At 34.1% G+C, this 11,662-nt stretch overlaps 1 long non-coding RNA gene and 1 pseudogene across 9 annotated transcripts; both read right to left on the bottom strand.

Moving 5' to 3' along the window:
- Positions 1-236: 236 nt before the first annotated feature.
- Positions 237-3,616, bottom strand: LOC147518419 (nucleoside diphosphate kinase III, chloroplastic/mitochondrial-like; annotated as a pseudogene). Its single transcript, XR_015211791.1, has 6 exons — positions 3,366-3,616; positions 3,172-3,269; positions 1,508-1,545; positions 1,369-1,419; positions 909-1,075; positions 237-826 (listed from the first exon to the last, which is right to left on the bottom strand). The product of XR_015211791.1 is annotated as a nucleoside diphosphate kinase III, chloroplastic/mitochondrial-like (transcript).
- A 6-nt stretch (positions 3,617-3,622) lies between these two features.
- LOC147518418 (uncharacterized) lies at positions 3,623-11,661 on the bottom strand. 8 transcript variants are annotated; one of them, XR_015211798.1, is made up of 7 exons: positions 11,022-11,661; positions 10,831-10,922; positions 10,590-10,687; positions 7,453-9,916; positions 6,404-6,494; positions 5,407-5,561; positions 3,623-3,738 (listed from the first exon to the last, which is right to left on the bottom strand). It is a non-coding gene; the product is annotated as an uncharacterized LOC147518418 (long non-coding RNA). The 8 variants fall into 8 exon arrangements; XR_015211799.1 differs by having other exon boundaries at positions 6,404-6,491; XR_015211793.1 differs by having other exon boundaries at positions 6,219-9,916.
- Position 11,662: the final 1 nt, after the last annotated feature.

Below are 11,662 nucleotides of genomic sequence, written 5' to 3'. Positions count from 1 at the left end.
CCCCGAGGAGTTCAAGGCGGTACAACCGCCATCCGTTATAAAACAAAAACAAATAAAAGGAAAGAAAAATAAGTATTAATTGGTTAATATCGAACATGGTCATTATATTGCCAAAAAAAAAAAAGCAACTATTTGGAACCAATTCTGAAGCAACCACACAAATGTTCCTTCCGGCTTTAAATATCTGATCAAATCATAACCATAAATAGGGTGTATCTTGCCTGCAGTCGGTAATTAGGTAAGAAAGCTACTTACGGAAGAGGATGTCATACTACCACGGTTGTGTTGGAAAAGCCCCTAGCACACGGGGTGAAAGTATTTTAGTCCCACATCGTCTAGGTTCCTACAAGACCAGGGTTACAGTCATGGCATCTACTCATTACGGAGCTTTCGAGGAAAACCGTACCTCTCATTATGGGGGAAGGCGGTTAGTGGGACACTAACGGCGGTAGGAGTGGGTTGTCAAGAACAGCCCATAAACATAAGGATGCTACAAAATGATATTGATTGTCAAGCAAAAAAAAAAAAAAAAACTTGCAACTTTCAACTTCTACCCCTAATCCAAATCCACATAAACCAAATACTTAAGTAAGAGAGATACTTAGAGAACTTGAACAATGTCCGTACAGATGAAACAAACCATAAGACATGAAGGGAATAAAATGAAGGGAACAAAACTAAAGTTGTCTTCAGGTAAGAATTATCTACCTCCCAACCACAACCGCAAGATCACCACGCATTATAGTTCCCGGCTCGATTTTACGTGGGTCTGCAGAGCTCCAATAAGTTTCCTCCCATATTTTATAACTCCTTTGCCTTCCCAGACCTATATACATTTAAATACTTAACTTCAGACTTGCAAAGGAGAAGAGTTTGTCATGAAGCAAGGGAATGTTTGTGATCCTAACCATGGCAAGCACAGGTCCAGAGCTAAGGAAGTCACGAGACCGCTAAAGAAAGGCCTCTCCTTCGGATCGTGGTAATGTTTCTCAAATAACTCCTTGTTAGGAACCACCAGCTTAACAGCCACTAATTTAAAACCTTTGCGCTCAAAACGTGACATAATTTCTGCGATCTGGTCAAAAAATGAAAATGTTTAAGACGTGTCCAAGAATGAAAAGAGAAGTAGTAAGGGAAACCCAATAATCGACTCCAAGAAAGGACAGACTCAGAAGTTTTCAAGTGATGAGTTCGACAAAACAAATTGGGTTGATGGAGAGGGATAGAAGAGATATTTCTAATAATGTGCCATACTCAAATGCAAAATCCAAGCCAATAGAAACAGTCTAGTCCTTTGGAAAAGGTGGCTAGTGTATACAGTCTGCTGACTTAGGTGGTCTGCAAAATAAAATATGTCTAGAGACTTACCAAACCTCTCTACACTCCATCAGGTTTAATTGCAATAAAAGTGTGTTCCATCTGAATAAACAAAGTGCAAATGGATGTTAACAAACAGTATAACAAAAAGTGTGCAACCCAGAGAAGATTCATCTAGAGTAGTTCATACCTCTGCAGCATATACATCCTGCTCCTTAAGCATGTAAACTACAAGAATAGACCATTAATTCAGAATCAGAAATGAACAAAACAGGATTTTCTAATTAAGTCACATAGTTAAACTTTTTAAATCACAATGACAAGACATTAGCCAGGGTTTGAGGCTATGTTACATGGACACGACATATTATGAAGGTAATCCATGTCGTCAACTTATCCACATGTTCGTGTCGGACACAAAGCATGTAATATACCTCAATTTGTTTTATTTCGCCATGTCAGTCACTACATTTATCTGTTCAATGTAACTTAGCTTTGAGCCTAGGTACTAGATCATAGCCTAGGCGAGTGCACAACAACTATGATAAAGAATTATGGCTGCTAAAAGCTCAAAAAATAAGAATACTGTTTTCAGTATATAAAGTCGATATATTTTCTATCTAATTATATAATTCATACTTCATCGTTGTGTTCAATTGACTTAAGTATTTTGAAATAAAAAAAAATGGAAAGCATTAATTGATAGCAAGTTAGCAACAGCTTCTGATACAAAAAGCAATGAATGCTCCTAGTCCAATATTAACTGTTGGGGTTAAAATGACTTTGATTGTGAACCATTTCATAACAGATCATCCAAATGAAAGAAACCAAGTGAGATGATTTGATCAGTTCATCAAAAGCACAGAGACTTTAGTTACATGAACTGGTGTAGCGTATAGATTGCAATTCAATTTACCCAAAAACGAATTTTTTAGTAAAAACGTAAAAAGGATTTGTAATTGTTAACATGTCTCTCTGAAATTAATTATTGGCTTAATTGCACATCAAGGAACTCAAAAGGGACAAAATGAGAAGTTAAATTTCAGAAATCAAGCATAGCACCTAAGAGAGCTCAGTGCTAAATATGCACAAGTTGAAAAGACAAATATAAGATGTGTTAATCATATCGACCGTGTACAAATTCAAAAATGAAATGAAAGGATCGAGAGAAAGGTTTGATCACTGCAGGAAATAACGGTAGTGAAAAGATGAGTATATAGTTCAGGGAGTAATGTATATAAATGTCGGGAGAAGTCTAGAATATCATCCAAATTAAGAATGCATCCCACGCCTTTTATTCCGACCCACTATACTTATATGATATATAGTTTATGTTGAAGAGGTTGCGAATGTCACATTGCTATAACTCCAACAAGGACAGGGGCCCTCTTCATTTTGCCCAGAACATCATCTACTCAATACATCATCTCCTTTTACTTTAAACAATGGTTCTAAATGATTATCAGTGTTTTATGCTTCTTTTAAGCTTCTTGGATCTAAACCCGTTTTCAAAGCTAAATTCTTACTGTCAGTAAATGGCTCTCCAAGGGGCACAAGACGAAAGGACTCATTATTTCTTCATTTCAATTAATCATTTCCGTGTAGTCAAGGATCTGGTAATGGTGGTGTGCCAATTAATGACTTTCATATTCGAATGAGCTCCAATAATGACACCCTATCAAATCTATTTTCATCAAATTCATGGACCAATAAAAACAACTCAATCCAACAAATCATTATAACTAGCATTATTTAAACAACCTAAACTCTTCAATTCAATCACAAATTGCAACAACCATACCAATCCCAAGCTTTAATTGAAAGTACAAAACAGAAAGAAACAAAATAACATACTTGAGATCTGAGAAACTTGTTCAGGAGTAAGTTTAGCAGAAAATCCACTAGCAGCAGCCTTATAACTATAAATTATAGCATCTTTCACAGCTTCTTCACTATTTTAACCAAAGTAAAAACATCCCATCATCAATTAAACAACCAAAAATGCAAAAACAACAACAAAAGAAACCAACCTTTAAAAAAAAAATGACCTGCCAAGAACAGCGAATATGATAAGTTTCAGATTCTTCTCCTTCAGGCTTTGAACAGTAAGCAATAGAAGGGGTTGTAGGAACTCTGTCACCCACCATCAAATTCATACCCACAAAATGAGTAGTATAAATTCCTACTCAGACCTTTTACTTTAAACAATACATCATCTCCTTTCATCCTCTTAGAGGAACAATACAAACACCCAAAAATAAATAAATATATATAAATGTAAACCTGCGGCCGGGAAGGGCGAGCATCCAGAGAGCCATCCGTTGGGCACATTCCTCGACTCTGTTCTTCCATAAAACGAGGTGACAGCAGGTGCTTTTCCCCTGAATGAAGTAGCTGTTGCAGCGGCAACTGCTCTCCCTTCTACACAATAACAATAATGAATTATTATAAATCTTCCCTATGTTATTGAGAAATGTAGATTGAATTGAAAAAATAGTTAAAGAAACAAACCAGCACAGAGAGGTGAAGATTTGGAAGCAGAAATGAAAGATATAAGGGAATTAGAAACAGATCTGTACATCAACTAGTAACGACTGACTCGGTCAATATGGAATTTGATTTTGAGGAGTGCGAAAATTAGGGATCTTGAAATAATGCGGCGGTGAGAGAGAGAGAGGAGAGAAAAAAAAGTTATGTTTTATATTTCGATTTTTTTCGTTTGCGAAATTTTCAAGTTTTTAATTTGTAACACTTCTCTAACGTTTTTTAAGCGTTAGCAATTAATTCCAGAAATTCACCCAAATAAAGCAACACTTTACAACATTGCCAACGCTTATTTAACGTTGGAAACTTACTAACGCTAAATAACCGTTGCAAATCAAAAAAGGGGAGTGTTGCAAATATCCTATTATGGTGTAGTGTCAATTCAACATTTAGAAACTATATATATATATATATATATATATATATATATATATATATATATATATATATATATATATATATATATATATAATATAAAGTTATGTTTTATATTTCGATTTTTTTTTTAGTTTTCTTGAAATTTTCAAAATTTTAATTTGTAACACTTCTCTAACGTTTTTTAAGCGTTAGCAATTAATTTCAGAAATTCACCCAAATAAAGCAACACTTTACAACATTGCCAACGCTTATTTACGTTGGAAACTTACTAACGCTAAATAACCGTTGCAAATAAAAAAAGGGAGTGTTGCAAATATCCTATTATGGTGTAGTGTCAATTCAACATTTAGAAACTATATATATATATATATATATACCCGGCTCCTAAAAGGACCTTAAAGGACCTTAAATAAGTACCAAATCTAAAACACCCACAACTTTACCTACAAAATGATTTATAATTTAATCTTTTGTGCATATGATCTACTAACCATAAAGAATATCTCTACAAAAATTCAACTTGTTTGACAATTTTTAACATTAGCAAATGATAATTGCAAAAACTAGACATTTCTGGACCTTTATATATATTTTCAAAAGTGGAAAATAATTTTATCTAAGTTAGAGTATATCAAACGAGTTGAATTTTTGTAGAGATGTTCTTTATGGTTAGTAGATCATATGCACAAAAGATTAGATTATAAATCATTTTGTAGGTGAAGTTGTGGGTGTTTTAGATTTGGTACTTATTTAAGGTCCTTTTTAGGAGCGGGATGTATATATATATATATATATATATATATATATATATATATATATATATATATATATATATATATAGTTTCTAAATGTTGAATTGATTTGGGTTGAGTTTTATATATATGAAAAGTAGAAGAAGGCTGTTTTTTCAGGCTTGTCTATATATCCATGAATACCTGAATATATAAGATTGTGCATACTTTTCAATTTGGGTATTAATCAATGATATGCTTTGCTGAAAGCATATACAACCAAGTCAAGTAGAAATGCTTGTATGAAGCAGCTTGGGATGATAATCAAGAATCAACATTTAAAATACACCTTTTTAGACACATGAAAATTAGAGTAGCCTAACACCAAATCACATGAATTTTTGAAAAAATGAAAAAAATAAATAAAAAAATGTACCTGGTCTAGCTAGAGTTTGTCCTCACGTTTTGCCTCTTCTATAGCAAGCCTAGTGTACAAACATTGAGCTCCTCAGAAAGTCTTCAGCATAATTGATTTCATCTTGTGCTTGACAATCACTTTTCTAGCTTGTTCCACTATAGTTCCTTCAAATTCTAATAAAAGAAAATTAAGTGATTAAATGACTAACAAAATATAAGTTTCATAAAAAGATGTTTGTAACATTTGAACCAAACAGTTGAATTGCAAACTTAGAAAAAGAAAGATGGCTAGTTCCAACTATTAAGTAAAATTTTCACAATTTGAGAAGTAGGCATAATCTATTTGATGGCAGTTGAATGTTGTGCCTTTTATTAGTTAAAAGTTAGAACTCCCTGTAACTAAGAATTGTGATGGTGTTGGCTATATATGGATATTGCATAACGGTAATGCCACTTTCTAAACCTGACCCTTGATTTCACTTGGCCACTTACTACTGATACATTTAGTTTTTCACCTTCTCTATTCCAAAATATTTTCTTAAATTGACTTAGGATTTCTAACAAACCAACATGTTCTGAGTCGGAAATCAAGTTTCTTAATACTGTGCAAGCACATTATGGTGATAATGAAGCTTATTGGGCCCATTAGGTCGTAGAGACCTAATTATACCACCTAATTATACACACCCCCAACAACAAATTATACACACCTACCTAATTATACATACTCTCTTTACACAAAACTTCAAATAACACACTCATTTCTAGAGCTAATGATCAGTCCACCATATAGATCATCGGTACAAAGAAAGGAAATCGAGAAATAGATACCGCCTTAAAGAATTAGGACTTGCCAAGTAAGTATAACGCATGTAGCAACATCGAGCATACATAAGAGAAAATCTTATCACACTACTACATCATCGAATCAAAAGTCAAATAAAAGGATCATATAAATGAAATAGAGTGAAAATGTAATAAAGGAAAGATAACATGATAGTGGTTGTATACAACACCTTGAAGGCAGCAACATATACAACATGGTCATAGAACGATCCCGGAGCTATAGACAACAACTTTAATGTTATAGTGCTTCTTTTTCCCCTGCTGCAATGTCACATTGTTTTATAACTTCAAAGTGACGTTTTACCTTCATGTATGATACTCTATCCAGATTATCATTGACCACTAAGACACTAATCCTTAAACGATTTCGATGCTTTGGTATGTCACTTTTCTAAACCTGTATATGATTAAACTCTGACTCATACTGAATAGTACATATTGTAACATGACTAAATTTTTTCAAAAATATCAAAACAAACACCTACATTACAACAAATTAAGTAATAATGATCAATATAATTTTGTCTTAAATCCAATATTCAAACAAAATTAAAGCTTCTCTAGAATTCCAACAAAAGAACTCAATCTCTTTATGCCATTGTTGATTCCAAGCACAGACCAGTTCATGTAATACAACCACATGCAAATTAAAACTGAAATTAAAGACTGTGAAAAAAAATTAAAAAATAAAAATAAAAATTGTTAATTGTTTGAACTGCCTAGAAGGACATTGGCGCCTTTTTCTTCGTTGTATTATAACGGACACCACAACTGTTTTCAGAGCATTGTGTCCAACATCCCATCGAAATGCAAACATTTACAATATAACTTGCAAAGTAAAATGCCTAGATGCTTTGATTACAAATAGATGACTATACTTAATTGATAGATTAAAATAACATGACGTAAATCATTTGACTCGAATGAAATTGGGGAGTAAAGAACACACCTTTTAGTGCCATTGTCGGTAGCAAGACTTTGATCAAAGTAGTATATTATGAGACAGAGCGCTAATTAGCAAGATATATTTGCTGATTTTTTTTATTTTTTATTTTTTATTTTTTTCTAGTTAGAGGAATTCATTAAGCAACTCGAGATGTAAATTGAACATCCAATCGAAACCATTAGAAAACACTAATAAAAATTAATGTGATTACAAATAAATGCCGAATACAACTAAGTCATAAACGATAAACAACTCAGAGATATAAAATCATACCTTTCTTCTTCTTCCGAAAAGTAACTCGTTTTTATTATGGCTATGAAAACTCCATGCCGAAGTTGAATGAGATTGAATTTGAAGTTTTAATAAGAAGATAGATTTAATCTTATTAGCAGACCAATAAATACATCCCGATATATTGTTCCTCGCCTCTTGTGGTTGGAAGAAAATTTTCGTTAAAGATGAGGAGGAAGCACTGGCCGCACAGTAGGTGTGGAAGGGGAAAGCGATATTTCGAGTCAATTACCAATTGCCGCTGTTGGACCAGGCGGACTCTTCGATCGAAATTAGACAACATCTCTGCTGCTTCTCAAATCTCAACAAACAAATGAAACAATGGCTCGTCCTGCCATGGACCCCAACCAACAGCTATTGATATATTAAATATGGGGAATTTGAGTTGCCCGATGCATAATGAATGAGCTCTCCCTTTCGTTAAAGCTAAATTGATGGTTAATGCCTGTAAACTTCTGCTTTGCTATATTTACTACTTTCAAATCGTTTTTCCAACTAACAGTGGTGGTGGCTAGTGGTTTGGGAGGAAGAGTTTTAGTAATTGAGTTTTGGGTTTGACGAAAGGTTGAGTTTTATTTCTCTTTTTTGGGTTCTTAATTACTAAATTACCCTGGGCGTACAGGTCAAGGTCAAATAATGGCGTAGATTTGTTTTTTTTTTCCAAAACACATATAAAAAGACAAATTTGACTTATATTAAATTAGATAGCAGGTCAAATTTAAGGTTATTTTGGTAAGAAGGTGAGTAATTATTTTTCAAGTAGGAATTATTTTAAAAACTTTGCTGACGTGGCTCACTATGAGTATCCTGGGAGAACCGATATTAATGTAGGTAGAATGTGTGTTAGAAGTGTCTTTTTGTAACATAATTGCGTCATGGCACCATGCGTCACTACCAAATCATGTGCTACACTTGTCGACCTGTGGTCGGGCCTGCTATTTCAAAACCTATTATGTCTGGCATGTTAATTTTAATTTTGGTTGATGTGTTTAATTGCATAAGCCCATTTGTAAGATTTTACCCAAGTATTATGTTCCCTAGTGGTACACTGTGGGGCCTCTCTCCAACTCTCGGGCTTTTCGAGTGAAGTCATTATCAATGAAGATTGTAAAATAATGTGATACATAGACAAATAAACTGAAAGTTTTCAGCTTAGACAAACACATAATACCACACCAAAACCAAAACTGAATAGCACTTTCATTTTGGACATTAATGCCCCTATTTTATGCAACTGTTGCTAAATTAGAACAAAAAATAGTTAAAATAAGAAAGTCACTACTGATTTACATGAGTGTATTTTACATAGTATTCAGTGTATTCAGGGTATTTTACACTGATTACACTGATTTAAATCAGGGTATTGTAAATCAGGGTATTTAAATCACTACTGACTTACTAAATCAGTATTCAGTGTATTCAGTGTATTCAGTGTATTCACCTACCACAAAAAAATGATTTACATACGACACCAATGAGATTTTATACCCAAATCAGGGTCAATTTTACTTGTTCAGAACACATGGATTAGTGGATATATCACTGAGTGTAACAGATTAACTTTTTGATGATGGTTATTTGATAATCTCTTTGCCAACTATTGATATGAAAAACATATCAGAAAATGTACATACTACCCTCACCAATAGCCTTATGCTGCTAGATAATCTAACAAACGGATCCAGATAATAGGAAATACAATTAAATTAAATATTTACTTCAATAGTAGTATATGTATAGTATTCCATCAAGAACAACAGAGACAGACCATATCTCTGTGTCATTAGAGAGAACAGGTATAGGCAATGAACTGAACGTGTCGTCCCCTTAGCAAGACATTCTGCTACAGGTTTCGGGTTCTTTTGTTGCGTGTGAGCCAACAAATTCTTCAAAGGATAGACAGGAATCCACATCAAGAATCTGGAGCTCCTCAACATGAATCAGGCTTGTCACTGTAAAAGTCAAATCTAATGGGATGATTAGCTGACCCCCCCCCCCCCCTCAAGATATGTAGTCTCGTTTAGGCATACAAAGTCCACTTCTAGCATCAAGTTAATGCATGCTGGTTCAGGATCAAGATGCTTTATTGGAGAATTTTCTGATAAACATTCTAAGATGTCAATGTCAGTAGTCGTCCTTTGCCACCGCCAGTTAGGTTATTATTTTGGGTCCAGTGTTGACCCTCGATCTTTTCTATAAGTAGATTAAACTTTTCTACTGTGGATAGACCTTTGAAGCATTCCAAACCAGTCTCATTCACTTCCAGAAGTGGATATCTAACAGGAGAAAGACAATTTCTTTCCTGAACAGAACTATCATCTTCAACAGAATATGCATTGGTTTGCTCCATATTGTACTCATTAGCTATTTGTTGGACTGAATAAATTGATTCAGAAACTTTGCAAGGAGATGGGATCATTTCCTCCAGATTTTCATTGTGCATATCCTGTTAAAAAGATCCAAGTCTAGGATCAATGTATCTTATCCATTACTTCAAGTGGATATTATATTCAAAAAACAGGAAAGGAAATAGCAGGCACTACAACCTGCAGACCCGGCTCTATGATGTATGATTGTATACAAAATGCTTCTAATGGTGCTTAAAGAGATACATTCTTTAATGTATATTTGACCAACATACCATACAGACATGAAACACTACAAAATTGGGATAGGAGTTTGACTCCTAAAAAGCGTTCCAGTAGCGCTAAATTACTTATTTCTTATTTCTACCGTTAACCCTTCCAACTTCCAACCCCATGCTCAAGTGAAAAATGTTTTTTTTTTATAAGTGAAAAATGTTCTAACAGGAAAAAAAAAAAGGTTAAGGTCTACACTGCCACAAAGTCTTAACACATCGGAAAATTTGGCTCGTTTGATATAGAATCGTAATTCTTGGTTTCCCATCCAAATTCGGAACAACTGAGAGAGTTGCTCCCTTCAAAGTAAAACACAACGTGTTTCCATCAGCAGGAGTAGAACAAACCGATATAAGAAATTCAAAACACTAAGCAGAAGTTCAAATGAGTGGAAAACTGAGCATAAGGGATATAACACATTCAACAGAATATCACATGCAAATAAAAATGCAAAAATATCCAGAGAGTGAGACTCAGAACCTTCTCGCAACAATCATGCTCTAACTTCAATTGCTTGTCATGCTCCTTTTCATGCTCTTTTCGAGATCCTCCACCTTCCTCTCCATAAATTCAATATCCTACAACATAGAAAGAAGACTGCCAGTTATCATTTGCTAGTTACATTTGCTGTATGCAATGAGCAATTTCTGATCACCAAGTAATTTGAAGCATGTTTCACAACGCAATAAATCGAGTTAAACTAAAAGAGCGTCCCAAATACCTTCAGCCACAGCTCTTCAGTAATAACCTCTAAATCCCTCACGGGATCCACAGAATCATCAACACGAATGATATCTGGATCTTCAAATGCACCTAAAGAACGAAATAAAACATAAGTTTCTTGTTTGCAATAGAGACTAACATAAGGATAAGGAAGGCTTGAGAGAAAGAATTGAATGAAAAGAAGATTACGCAGGACATGGAAGATTCCATCCACCGCACAAATATGAATCCCCTGCTCTTCATGAGCACCAAACAATACCTAGCTAGTACTGGCCTATGTCATCTTTGTTTCGTTGCTAAACATGTCAGTATATTCGCACTTGTTTCTATTAGGGAAGATTTTGCCACAATGCCACATATAAATCATAACAAATCATCGTTGTCTAAGGAAATGTGACAACCAATCAGGCAATAAACCATGAGTGAACTACAAAAAGTTGCACTAAGATTATGTTTAAAATAAAGTAGTGAAAGAATTCAAAGAAAGAAGACTTACAAAGTTGATGTGGTCGGAATAAACCAAGAAAAAAGCAAAGAGTGAACAAATGAAGAGAAACAGAGCAATCTTATTCATTGTTATTCTGGTTGCTGCACTAAATTTTTTTGTTTCTGAAGAATGCCCGTGTACCGGAGCCATTCCAGTAAGTATTAGCTCACCTTTGCATTCTCTCTCTACTAAATATAATAAGATGTAGCTAGTTCACGATAGTCAATCGATAATTCCATTTTTTTTATATTATTATTGTTATAATCAAACTTGAAAAACAGAGAAACCCTTCTTATTTAGAAGAGTGTATTATAAATGAGGTATTATAGTTAAACAGGCACAG

This window comes from Coptis chinensis, chromosome 2 (assembly GCF_015680905.1).
Source record: "Coptis chinensis isolate HL-2020 chromosome 2, ASM1568090v1, whole genome shotgun sequence".
Classification (NCBI taxonomy): Eukaryota; Viridiplantae; Streptophyta; class Magnoliopsida; order Ranunculales; family Ranunculaceae; genus Coptis; species Coptis chinensis.
The sequence above is the reverse complement of the archived record's forward strand: the minus strand, read 5'-3'. Positions and strand labels throughout refer to the sequence as shown.